Source organism: Lycium ferocissimum, chromosome 1, assembly GCF_029784015.1.
Source record: "Lycium ferocissimum isolate CSIRO_LF1 chromosome 1, AGI_CSIRO_Lferr_CH_V1, whole genome shotgun sequence".
In the NCBI taxonomy this organism is placed as follows: Eukaryota; Viridiplantae; Streptophyta; class Magnoliopsida; order Solanales; family Solanaceae; genus Lycium; species Lycium ferocissimum.
The window spans coordinates 26,196,901-26,209,492 of record NC_081342.1 but is presented as its reverse complement, the minus strand read 5'-3'; positions in this window follow the sequence as shown (position 1 = coordinate 26,209,492).

The window sequence follows — 12,592 nt, the reverse complement described above, 5'->3', positions numbered from 1 at the left end:
ACATACAAATCACAACCAAAGAGTTCATAAAAATCGATCGAAAGAGTATGTTCAAAAGAGACATACCTTAATTCCCGCTCAAGCGTACTTCCCACAATCCAAGAATTATTCTACAATATTTTTAGATAGGAGAGGTTAGAACTCTAACCTATTTCCACCCATAAACCCGTCTTACCAATGAAAGCTAGGGTTTTCATTACTAGAACGTGTTCTTGAACACTTCATGAATCAATCATGGATTCTAATCTCATAGGACAACCTACACTAGTCTAAACCCTTTCAATAGTATCACAAAATTCAAGGAACATACCTTATTGAAGGAATATTAACTTCTCCCAAACGTCCCTTTCTTTTTCTTTTTCTTGGGTTTCAAGAATCTAGAGTTTGTGGAAGATGAACTAGTGTTAATTTGATGTTAGATTGATGAAGTAATGATGGGAATTGATCAAGAACTTACCTCATATGTTTTGGGGAAACCCTAGGGTTGTTTCCTCTCAAAAAGTCGGCCAAAACGAAGTGGGAATGAATATAACGAAGTTAGGCTTTTATAAAATTCGGGAAAAATCGCTTCAGGCATAAAATGGCCTGGTGCGTCGCCTGGGGCGTCGCCCAGGGCGGCACACATAGTATATCCATTTTGACGGCATCAAAATTTTGAGTTTGCTGGAAATTTGGCTTGGGGCGCTGCCCGGGGCGCCGCGCACGCCTAATTTTCGCACTGCACTGATGATGCTCAGTAAAATAGGCATAACTCCTGGCACAGACCTCTATTGGAGCTAGGAAACCTACCATTGGAAAGGTATATTAAAGATCTACAACTTTCATTAAGGAAGGTTTCCCAAATTCCTAACCTATTTGTACTAAAATGGCTTAGAAGTCAGACCTACTGAAATTTAGATGAGTTTTAGAACTCTTACGAAATTCACTATTTGGGTTGACTTCAAACGACTTCTTATCACCCAAATTCATCCCGAATGGATTAATATAGCTAAAATATTAACTTAATACTGGTTTTCATACATTCACACCTAACTCGAATTTACGGGATATTACACTCTTGTACCGAGTTTCGGGTATTTCGGCTTTGTTAAGTGGGGGATTATAATATTTATAATATGTAGGGACCGAGTGCTATATAGACTACCTACATATCCCTCCGCGAGAAATCAGGCCCATCCGTAGTTCGATTTGCATAAGATAAGACTCCTTAACTTAAAATCTACGTGTGACCAGGCCCGATAGGGGCTTCCTGCGTATCCTTCCTTGGGACATTAGGTCAGCGCAGTTCTTTTTACATTTAAATTGGGGAAGAGGGGGGGGGGGGGAATCTGTGTTAAATACGAAAAAAATGGGATCCCCAAAAATTTTACCCAAAAGATGACCTTTCCCTGAGATCAGAACAGGTTGTTTGTCCTTTCAACCCTTCTCCCGGCCCACAAGCCCTAATTTCTAATATTGTGGTGGAAGCACTACCCAGATGCTTCCCGTGTGGATCAAATGCTCTACCTCAAACTTGAACGCCTCACATTCTTCTATGTCGTGCCCTAAAGCCCCAAAACGGTACAGACACATCTCTCGTCAAACAGTTCCTTCGGTTTGAGCCTTCCTAGTCCTGATTGGGCTAATTTTTTTGACACTGACTAAGTTTTGGAAGATACTGGCATAGGAGTCCTTGAAAACGGTGAAATTGTAACGCCAAATATGAGTGTTCAGCGTGATCCCTTCAGTTGGGGGAACACTGTCGTGGACCAATAGCGAGTGTGGGACCCATAGTTTGGTGATACGCTACTCATTTATCAGCCCTATCATCTTTTTTCTGAGGGCCAAGCACTCGTTGGTGGTATGACTCGCTTGATTTTGGTGAAAGGGGCACCTCTTATGTGCAAAAATTGGGGCACAGGGTGCCAACCTTTCGTGGCTGACACAGATTATCCCTTTACTTCCGAGCTAGTCTAATATATCCTCACTTATCATGTGTCTTAGTGAGACATCATAGGGACAAGCCAAAGCCTTGAGTGCAATAGCCCACCATTCGAGCGATGCTGGTTAAATGAGCTTTTCCCATTTCTCGAGCTCCCCTCTTGGGCTTTGAGGTGCAACAGAGGTGGCCTATCTTCTCGGGCTTGGTGGCGTGATGAAAACATCCTCTCTGGCTCTGGATTTCCAAGTGGGTTCTTGTAGATCAGACTCCATCTCTTCCTTCTCTGATTCCTAGACTACAGAAATACTCGGGAAGTATCCCCTTTCCCTTGTCCAAAACATTCTCTCCTTGGTGTTGTGTTTCAGTTAATTCCTTGGGTGGACTTTTCACCGAATCCATCAACTCGTCGGCCTCTCTAATTTTGGCCTTGACTACTCGGATCTGCCTCTTAAGATCTTGGATTTTGCGATGGAGTGAGCCCTCATTTTTCTTTTTGTCCTCATGCTTTAGTATGTACTTGGCATCCATCTTCGGATTCTGAGAAGGTCACTAGACTTAGTACGTGTATTGTTCTTCATTGTTTTTCTTTGGGATAGTGGTCGGTACTTTGAGATCAATTGAGCATTTAAGCGGAACATATGAAATCATAGCCTTTCGGAGGGTAGTCTGGATATGAAGATGGGCCGATGTCAAAGTGGCTTCCATTAGAAACCCCTTATGTGTAAAAGTCAGTGGAGCAACGTCATCGAATGTCGTTTTTACCCAATCATCGAGCTCAACAAAATAGTCATTAGGAAGCTCTCACTCATGTCTTAGACTCTCTATAATGGCTTTGTCATTCTCAATCTTCTCCAAATACTTGGCATCCCTATCGTCGACTCTTCTCTGAATCAGACGGGCCTGAATCTTGGCTTGCGAAGTAAAGAATGGTCTGAGAGGAAGAGTACCTTCTAAGTCAGCCCTCAACCAATCCTTATACTCTATCACACACCTCGGACGAAACTTATCCTCAGCTAAGGTATCGGGACCCCAAATCATGCGACCTTTCCACTCTCGTACACAATCCAAAGCCCTCGATGGTATATCGATGTCATAGTCAATGATAAAATCTCCTATGCCTCCGATTGGGGTATGACTTGGATCCTTCCAAACTATCTCAAGACCCTAGCTGGCACGTAAGGGTGGATTTTTTGGATTACCATAAGTGGTAAAAATGGACACTTCCTACCCTAAACTAGAATCGTGTCGGACACAAAGTCGTGGAACATCCATTAAATGCTTTCTTCTCTCAACCTATAAAAGGTGAAGGTCCAACTTTGTTTGTTTTGTTCCCCGAAGCTCAGCAAAAATTAAGGACACCAGCCCTTTCGGTTGGCTTACTTAGGTGTTGTTCACCCCTAACTTTGATCATATGCTTAAGGATCCACCATTTTAGGAGTAGGTTACAACCTTGGAAGTATTTGTAGTGGTTTTGGCATAGGCTTAAGGCTTGGTACAAGTTGGCTAGGATAATTAGGGTTAGGTCAAAGTATTCGGTTTCTTCTTTTTGGGTTATGCTGTAGAAGATGGCATCGGTAACTGAAATGACTCGGGTGTCTATGGCTAATGACCAATCTTGGGGAAAAACCAGGGTTCCTAGAAAGCAAATAGTGAAGGCAAAAAGTCAGGTGGCCGTCCATTCGGCATAAGTCTTGAACTCCCCGAGGTGTTCCACAAATCCACTTAGGCTTCCAAACCTTTTGTGTAACTCTCTAAAGGGTATGGTTGGACCATGGGCCTAATTAGCGTAGTTAAAGGAAAGCATTTTGTCTATTTGTGAGTAGGTGGGTTTTTCTGGGATTCAGGCATTTTGGTCAGGTTTCTTTCTTCTTTTCAATCTTGAGCCTACGCTAGTCAACACATCCCTGAACTTCTCTAAGGTAGGTGCCATCTCGCCATCATTTTCAAATCGAAAAACCATCCTATCTTGGTCCCAAAACCCAGTAATTACTTCTATCAATTCCTTACAACCCGTCATAATCATAATGGATGTCAAATTTTTAAAATGACATGAAATACCCTTCTTCTTATCCGGGGACATTTGGCCCCACTAAATACTTAGCAACTGTGGTGTAGTCAAAACCATGTCAAAACTCAAGTCGATTGACATCTACAAAACAGAAGTTAAGGTTAATTCCCCCCCCCCCCCTCCCCCCCAATAGACAATGGTTCAACTCAGGCAATGGTTCAACTCATAGGCACATTACACGTTTCCAATAGCACATAATATGAGATGCGGTGTTTTTCGGGTCATAGACCGAACTTGACACGGGGTAGTCTTCCTATCGGGTTTGGATACATCTAAAATATCTAAACCACCCAGTCTACTTCATCTTTGGATTTGTCTTAGCTCTAACCTAGGCTTATGCAAGAGTGGATTTTTCGAATTGATGTTAGACCCGATCGGATTACTCGGGGTGAACCATCGTCGGCCGTTAGGTGACCGCACACCAACTTAACGTCCAACGTGTTCCAAAGAAAGGGTGGTTTAGGTTTTTTAGTGAAGACTGGACTGCGATCCAGCGTGTCCCCTTTGAAACCATGCTTTTTGCCAGGAGTGGCGGAATTTATGATATGATATGAATGACAGTTCCAAATTGCGGAAATTTAAATACATAAGCAAATAATACAGTTAAAATCATATTATATTGAAACCCTTATGGTTAGAACACAGGAATTCACCAGCAGAGTTACGGTTCACTTTTACGTGGGTGCATAAAAGCTACTAAGAAGTTGTTGGTGCTCTAATTGAACTTTAGTATTTTAGAGTCACCACCTAATTTATTAAAGGAAAACTAGGAAAACCGGGTTTTAAAGGGTTTATCAAACAAGAGAAAAATCCTTTTGTACCAAAGTGTGAGGTAAGGGTTCTGGTGATCCCCTAGGAAAGGTTTTATGCACCCCAGTATTAAAGATCTGGAGAATATGGTTGACCAACTAACTTCAATGTGTGATTCTTGCAAGTATTTGCTAAAAATGTTTAAGTTTTCACAAACTTTTCATTCATTCATATCATAAGTTCAAGAAATTTTTTGGCAACAAGTCCCCTTAGAAAAAAGGGGTTTTGGGTTTAAAAATCCACGTAAGTGTTCAACTCACTTTATTGCCGGACTAAGACACACTCGGAATTTATCTCGAGTAAAGTCACTACTATTTTAGTCCTAATAAAATGGATTTAGTACCTATGGGTTTTATTATATGTATATAGAAATATATGGAGTATACCTTCAATTTTTGTACATATATATACAAGAAAATACAAGTTTTATTTATTCAAGTCCAATTTTATCATTGAGGATCATAAGGTCAAACATAGTGTAGTCCAGATCCCTCTTATTACTCAAACCGGCCAAAACAGATTTTCTCTTTTTGTTCTTTTGGTCCAACAATTCTGGGTTTTAGGCCCAAATGATCCATTTTTCGTAGATTCCTTATAAAGTCCAGAATTCCATCTTTTAAGCTTGAGAAAATGTCCAGATTTGCATCCCTTTAAACAAATAGTCCAAGTTCAAATTGTGAATCAAATCAGTTTTGCCTTTGAAAACATTATCCCATTCAAAGATTAAGTTCAAGAAAATAGTTTTGCTACTCATTTATGGGATTAAGGCCCAAAGCTAATTACTAATCACTTTTGAAGAATCGTTTTTGCCTTGTTTAAAACTTGAACCAATTCAAACTTAACCGAATCCCATCCCCTCGTTCTTCATACTTAACCATGGTGTTGAAACAGTTTTAAACTTTGAAAATTGTGGTTGAGTTCCAATTTTATGCAAAAATGGTTATTGTCCGATTTTAAAATCAGTTTGGCAACTTCCTAAGAAACTAAGTGTTTCATAGGTTCTAAGCATTCATGAGGGTTTCAATATTTTCACATGTCTTTACATAAAAGATTGAAATAAAGAAGAAAGTTAGGCTGGTGGGCCTACCTAAGCCTACTAGTTACTATTTTCACCCATAGTTGGGCCTTTAAATAAATATTAGCTTCCCTTACTTTGGTGGACTCGCTCAAGAAAGATAGTTGGGCCCTTGGCCCAATAGGTTTATGCAGGGATGGCCCGAATGGCCTAGAAGGAATTTCACATGAAACACATATGGATAAAAATTAGTAACTAATTTAAGTACTCAAACAACAAGTAAATAGACAAAGTAAAATATGTGAACCAAGCAAACACGTAGAAAAATAAATGACATAAAATAAATAGGCCTCTGCGAAATAACGCAAAAAGGTCCAGGCCAAAATAACACAGAATGGGCTGAATACAAATCCTATTCAGAGGCCCAATTGTTAAAAGGAATAAAGGAAGCCCATAAATTAGTTTTAAAAAAACAAACAACAACCTATAATACTTGGAGTGATATACTTCGTATACATCTAATATACCAACTCGTATACATTAGGGTGTATATATAGTTGAATATACTCTGTATATATGAGTATATCCTCCTTATATACTGTCACGACCCAACCAGAGGGCCATGAAGGGTACCCGAAGCTAACCTATCAAGCACCTCTTAACATACTTCTCATAATCATACCTAGGTGGACCACACGACTAACTTATAATTATCATAAACTTTAAGAGACACGAGTTCAGTAACCATATGCACGTCTATGCAAACATCATCAACTATGCCCAAATATACAAGACGACAAGGCTGCCAAAAATGATATACAAAGATATGAACCGATGAGGTTATAGAATATCTAACTATATACATTTGTCTACGAGCCTCTACATGGAGTACATGACGTCATAAAGATGGGACAGGACCCTGTATATATATATATATATATATATATATAGACACACACACACACACACACAAAAGAATAGTACCAGCTGAATCATGGCTTTGAAACAAAAGGAGCGCTCCTGTATACTCGCTGATGAAGCAGCCTAAGGGTCTGGTCCATCTCCCTGTCTACCTGCGGGCATAAACGCAGTGTCCATAAATAAAAGAACATCAGTACGTATAATGCACTGAGTATGTAAGGCATGAATGACACTATAACAAAAAGATATGGAAAGTAACATGAGATAAGAGAGATAACCTATACATCTAAATGCCTCTTAAGGCAAAAGTCATGCATGCTTAGCCTTTTAAAAAAAACATTTTCATACATACATATATAATATAAATGTTAGTGTTGTGGAACATACAACCCGATTCATATATCATATCATCCTGCGTCCGAGGTAATCGGCCCACTGCAAAGGGTGTGCACATCTACGTGCCTGCCCAGCCATATATATATATATATAAAGCTTGCATGAGAGCCCAAATGAAAGCTATAACTCTATTGGAGTGACGTAAGGTCGGTAACCTCCGATTATCATTATGGAACTACCATCATGAACATATCTCACTTTGAAAGAACAAAAGAATCACAAGATGAGATCAATATCAATGAATAAGTGTTGCTCCCAAACGCACACGCAAGTATACGTGGTCGTACAAGTAATATAGACTGTTAAGTCCAGATATCGATCCCACAGAGACTTAGATTCTACTGTTAAGCTAATTCAAATTCGGATGAAACTATTCAAGAAAGTGAAAATCAAGATGGTTGTTGTACTAAACTAAAACTGAAAAGTAAACAATTTATGATGGGTGTTTTTGTAACTGGGAATATCTTGACAAAGATTGTAAGAATTATCAGATGAGAGGAAGATCTAGGGTCATGGCTTTCGACAATCCAATTGATCTTCAGACAATTTCACCTATTTTATTTCCTGGGTTACTAGTTGACGGGTTAATTATACTTTGTGATATTCTCTCGAACTACTCACAAGCACTCGTAGATGTTACCATAACGCCTATATCTCTATGGTCATCGTAGGGTAACAACAACGCATTTATTTCTCCATATTCAACTAAGTAGGGCTAAAGGGTATATCTCTATCATCAGTAGCGAATCGATTAAATCGAACAAACTCTATTTATTCTTATTACGTAAGTGAATTCCCTTTCTCAAGTTCAATTCACGCACCACATATAGTGTCTAACTATTGGCCAGATAATTAAACAATTAAGATCAAGAAAAAATAAGCAACCCAAAGTATAGAAAATCAATAGATAATAATTGTCATCAAATCAACTTTCAAGTCTTTCGCCACAACCCTAGAATTAAGAAGTTTAGCTACTCATGAATCGATCATAGACAAAAGAAGTCATGAATAACCTAGGGTTGAAAAAGATGAAAAATAAAAGAAACCTAGAGAGAGAAAGGAGAACGGCGGCTTACAAATCCTTGAATAAATCCCAGCACACCGTTCTCAGCAAATAAAACGTCTATATATAGTCTAGGGTAAAAATAAAAAATAAGGAAACCAAATCCTAGTCGAACCGGGAAAGCTGCACAGAACTCTGCTTTCCTTCCGCATCGCGGAAGGATCGCACAAGGTTTTGTAGCTTTCCGCTTTCCTTCCAGTTCATCGATCTTCGACTCGTCACCTCGTCTACTCGTCATATGCTTCAAACTCACTCACTTTAAGCACCGTTTTCCATCATTTATCATCTCCGTACCTTTACACATGAAATATGACAAAATAAGTTCAAATACGATGATTGCATCATGAATTAAGCGATAAAAGTCATAAGAGTAGGATGTAAAATGACACAAAACATGATATTTGTGCCAAATATCACCACCCCCCATTTAGACTTTGCTCGCCCTCGAGCGAACACAAACAGCACCAAACTACACTTCTAGCTCAACTCATTCAAACAGGTCTGCAACGGGATTCGGATAGTATGACTATCTCAAAAGAAAATTTTCAAACCAAACAACAAGCCAATTTGCGAAAGCCATGCCAAAGATTTAAAACCTCATTTTTAGCACCAAGGACCACCTCCTTAAAAACACTTCAATTTTAAAACCCATTGACCTAACGACACCACGTTAAAGCATATAAGCAACCTTATGATCAAGGAATCAACGCTTCACCACTCTATTGCTAATTATGTGCCCCTCACCAGAATACAGTAGTCCATATCTCTCAAGAATCACATATGTTTGAATCAATGGACATAACATCATTAAGTACGCTCACTCTCACAAAGAATATCACATGTAAAATACGACATACCATAGGCTTGCCCGTAGTGTAACCACTCTACTAATACAAGTAAGACGAACCTAGAATCAAGTAGGACTTCGAGGGTTGTAATGTAGGCTAAGGGACGGGTAGGAATTATTTGGATAATAGTGACTAACTTCCCTAAGCACTTTAATACATATACTTTTATCATTCTTGCACAATTTCTTCATTAGCCCCTATTCACCACCGACCAACCTTTAAACTTTTCCCAATTCACCCATTTTCTTTGTTTAAGCACTACTCCTCTTAAAAGTCACACAAGTTAGACGGGAAACTTTTTCGCTACATTTTTTTTCGTCTTTTTCAGATTTCTTTCTTTTCTCTTTTTTTTTTCTTTCAATTCCCAACTAACAAGTGAATTAGTTCTTTTCATTCGGTGCTCCCATTGTCTTCCTAGATTACAATTAACAACCATTTCCCCTTTTTATTTCACATCCCAACTCCCATTATACATGTAAATGCTTAAAGTGCTCATAGAGTATTTGGATCAAAAATCAGTCTTATAGAACGAAGGGGTAAAGGCTAATTAACTGCTATCAAAGAAAAGGCTAAAGGCTCAAAAGGGTTAACTAGGGTCCTATTTGCAAGTTGGTGGGATAACTTTTTAGGCTTTTTAGTGACTAATCAAAGAAACGCCTATCATTTTCTAGGCTCAACCGAACTTCATTTCGCTTTGTGAACACACAGGGTAAGTTCTAGACGTCAATACCAAACATGGATTCAAATGCCAAACCTTAATCACACATGGCACACAATCAACGCAAGAGGGATCCGGTTGTCCCTCGAATCAAACAACAATGGAAAACAACAATGCCAAGTGGGTCATACGAGTCAAACAAAAACCATTTTCAAGTGCTTTCAAGAAAAGTGATACAATTTCATGGCATGTTTTCACAAAAAACTTCAAGATCACTCATATGCCAATACTTCACCTAACCCGTGCACCTAGCATTTGCATACACCTATCCTAAGGACTAATTTTCCCTCAAGCAGGTTGTCATCCACCCGTCATCAGGAAAAGCCCTTTCTATGACTAAAGAAAAAATCTACCTACGCCCGGTTCAAAGGCCCCCCCTCGGGAAAGAACCGAGACCATAAGAAAACCCAAAGGGGTGGATGATGAATGCCTACTAAAAGAAGTTATCAAAGAAAAATAAGGAAAATAAAATCTTTTTGAATTTTTCAACTTTTTCTATTTTTTTTTTTTTGACACTAAGATGCAAAACTACAAAAAAAAAAAAAAAAAAAATCCTAAGGCATACTAATCATCATCCGCAACCTCAAGACATGTTGTTACAAACCATGGACGTATTTTACCACCCCACACTTAAAATTATGCAATGCCCTCAATGCATATATATTTGAAAACAAACAAAGCGTAAGTAAGGTAAGAAATACTCCCTGGGGCCCACTAGGGCCTAGTCGTCCTCGTCGCAGTAGTCCTCCTCATCAGCCTCGCCATCACCTGGCTCGGCGTCCTCTTCTTCTTCATCGTCGTCGCCTTGCATAAGCGACTCTCCCTCCTCCCCTTCTTCGACTGCAGTCATTACTCGATCAACCGAGTTTTCATCCTCATCCGCAGGCAACTGAGACACCTCACCCACAAGTGCCCGAGAATGTGGGGTGTGGGGGTTCTGAATAAAGACTCTGGTAAGATCAACGTTAAAATTCTCACTCGCAATCATCATCCCGAGTACAGTTGGGCTAGCACTGTGGATTGGGCGGATCTCTCCTCTGCCGGAGTCAAATGATGTCCGGATGCACTCGCTGGGGCCATGACATTTGAGATGTCGAGTGAGTCCGTGGGTGCCTCAAGCACTCTATCAGTAGCATATGCCAACTCATCGTCGAGCATCATTACGTAGGACGTGAAAGTGTTTCCATAACTCAGCCTTTTCGACTTGCCAGCCCGCACTCGTCGAATCTCTTGCATCATCCAATACCCAATGTTTACCGACTGCCCTGTCATCAAGAAATACACGATGCACATTCTCTCCTTTTGGACCTCGAAGAAGTGATCGAGTGGCATGATTCTGGCATTTAGAAGGCGCAACCAAACTCGGGCTTCTCTACAAAAGTTGCTTATGCTCATGCTCCGATGCTTCCAAAGAGGCCCTGAGTATCGTGCCCATTGAGCTCTGGAGTTGGCTCCACAAAGAGTTTCCCGGATAGCTTTATAATCGGGCCTTCTGATGAATTCTAGCAATGGGTCAATGGGCACATCCGGGACTCCAATTGCCCCGCACAAAGTCGAAGCCGTCAACGGCACCCAATTTTTTCGAACGAATACCGAATCGGGAATCCCGCGGCTTGGCATGCTAGCATAAAGTTCCATGACCAAATCAATGTTCACGGGCCCCGGTTGTTCAAACACCGACGTCCACCCCATGGCGACGATGCGGTTGTATATATCCCGAAAATTTTTCTTCAGTGGGACTCGACTGATCGCCCACTCATGATTGTATCCCTTTGAGGTGTCAAACCCCGCATACCATTCTTCCTCGTCCCTAGAGAGATGGGGGTGGGGCGTCCTTTTAGACACCGTACGAATGACTACCGCGGGATGCTTGCCCTTGCCAGATGATTGCCCTTTGGTCGCTTTGGACGGATTTTGTGCTCGTCCTCTTTTTGTGCCTTGGGAGGAGGAGGCGACAGCTTTGCCGTTAGACTTAGCGTGAACCATCGTGCCTACAAAACAACGCATTACCAAACGAGAAGTACAGGTTAGTAACAAAAGGGAGTCATGGCACAACCCCACACTTAATCATATTACATGTACTTGAGTCTAGAATGCGTGGCCCCTGTCGATTGTTTTCGGGCCTCGACCTTGAGCAAAAAATTTTTTTTTTTTTTTTTTTTTTTTTTACAATTGGGGGGACTCACCCCACACTTACGTCAAACTACATTACGAAAATCAAAATCAAAAAGGTTAACTACTCCTACATGACAAAGAAAACAAACACAAAGTAAGCTATTTCATGTTGTAGGGCTTGGGATGAAAAATCACAACTCTCCCATTCGCCATCACAATTTCAAATTTTATGGTGATAAGTGATGCACAAGGGTTCCTATGCTTGGTTAATGTTTCATTGCTACTCAAGACTTCACAATTTCCACACAAACATGGTTTAGGACTTTTATCGAACACCTTGTGGGCATAAAATCATCCCTTAACTGTTGACAACAATAGTGGGTTTGGAAACCCTCCCTTGTGCAATAGGAGTCACATTCTAGCCATACTCACTCATACCACACAAGCAATACCAATCCCCGCCCAAAATTCGCCCAAACCCATACCCCTACTTTACAATAACAAACATCAATAACAAGGGGAACAAGGGGAAAAAAAAAATAGAGGGTGAAACTACTTACCTTGTGAAGTTAATAGAGGATGGATTTGAACAACTTGATTTTGTGTTTGTTAGAGAGGGAATGGGGAGGGGGAATTTTCAGGTGAGAGGGAGGGTTTTTTGAGAGAAGAAACGATTTGTGAAGTGAAGGGAGTGAGGGGCATGAATATAGCCTAAAT